This window comes from Tiliqua scincoides, chromosome 8 (assembly GCF_035046505.1).
Source record: "Tiliqua scincoides isolate rTilSci1 chromosome 8, rTilSci1.hap2, whole genome shotgun sequence".
Lineage (NCBI taxonomy): Eukaryota > Metazoa > Chordata > Lepidosauria > Squamata > Scincidae > Tiliqua > Tiliqua scincoides.
In genome coordinates this window covers 21,476,435-21,477,832 of record NC_089828.1, presented here as the reverse complement: position 1 = coordinate 21,477,832, position 1,398 = coordinate 21,476,435, and the positions used below count along the sequence as shown (strand labels likewise).

General features: G+C 47.1%; 1 pseudogene; it reads left to right on the top strand.

Moving 5' to 3' along the window:
• The first annotated feature begins 391 nt into the window (after positions 1-391).
• On the top strand, positions 392-512 carry LOC136659699 (5S ribosomal RNA; annotated as a pseudogene).
• The last annotated feature ends 886 nt before the right edge of the window (positions 513-1,398 follow it).

Genomic DNA, 1,398 nt, shown 5'->3' with positions numbered 1-1,398 from the left:
GCAGCCACAGCAACTACAGCTGTGGCAAGCCAGACACTTGTGGCGCTGCGCACAAAGTATGGCACCTGAAAATAGTTGGTAGTGAGATAACATCACTGCCAACAACTACAGGGTGGCCCATTTCAGGCCAAACAGGGAAGGGCGAGCAAGCCCATAGTTGGCTCGCCGCTCTGCCATCCCAGGATGCCAGATGCTGACTGCAGCAGTGGGAGATCCACCCACTGCCCCAATGCAGGGGACCCCAGAGAGCAGGACTCAATGTCATAACATAGGCCACATTGCCCTCAGGCTAACCATGCATGTGCTCTACAAAAGCCATCCTGACTGCAGTAGGGGTTTCCTTGTCCCTCAAAAGGGAACAAAAAAAGAGGCAAGGAGGGTACCCCCTTATTTCTGTAAGTTTCCTTTACCCTGCACATGCCCGATCTCATCTGATCTCAGAAGCTAAGCAGGGTCAGGCCTGGTTAGTACTTGGATGGGAGACCTCCTTGGAATACCAGGTGCTGTAGGCTTATACCATAGTCTTTCGAGACTGAAGGTTGCCAACCATTGACTAGGAAGAAAACAATTTGCCTTTGAATCTCCTCTGGGTTTCTTCAGGACTTTTTTTTCTGAATCACTCACCTTCGTTCCACCTGGTCTTACTTTCCTATCAGCTCGGATTGATTTGTCAAGGTGGATGGAGCTAAAACAAGTGACAAGGAGATCTGGATAATGCCAACCACTCACCGGTTTTCTCCTGAATGTTCTTGAAAAGAGGACAGGTGTTAACTTGCAAACAGAGAAATCTCTTGCTTTGAATAACAGTTTCTGAAATGTGCAGCATTCTGTATTAAAAAAAAAAATCCTCCAAACCTCTGACTCCATATGCCAGCTGGGAATTTGTGGAATGACTGACCTCAGACTTTTTGTTTTAGTTGTTGCTGTTATCACACTACCTACTCAAACAGATTGCTTGGAGACTGTCGTGATTGAGGATGCGGGTGTGACTCCACTTAAGGCTGGGCGATGGAGGAAGTCTGTAGACTGGGGCTGTGGTACCTAGTAGTTTTGCCAAAACGAAGGATTACCTGGTTTGGGGTATGAATTTGACAGGCTCATGATGCTCAGCTGAACTAGGAATTGTGCAATATGTTCCACAGAAGTTCTTCTCTGTTTCAGAACAGTGCATGCACCTAGTCAGAGTTCAACAGACCGAGTGCCCAAAGCTTGCAGTTTTGTAGACATGTGCACAGTAGATTAAAGGTGCTGCCAGCTTTTATGGACTCAGAATAATGAAATCCCCCTGTCTGAAAGCTTGCTAGCAGGATCATAGCAGCAGTGGACATTTGAACCAGTTCTGCTGTCTTCCATTTTCACTTCCCCACACATTTAACTTGGGACCAGGAGAACAGGAGG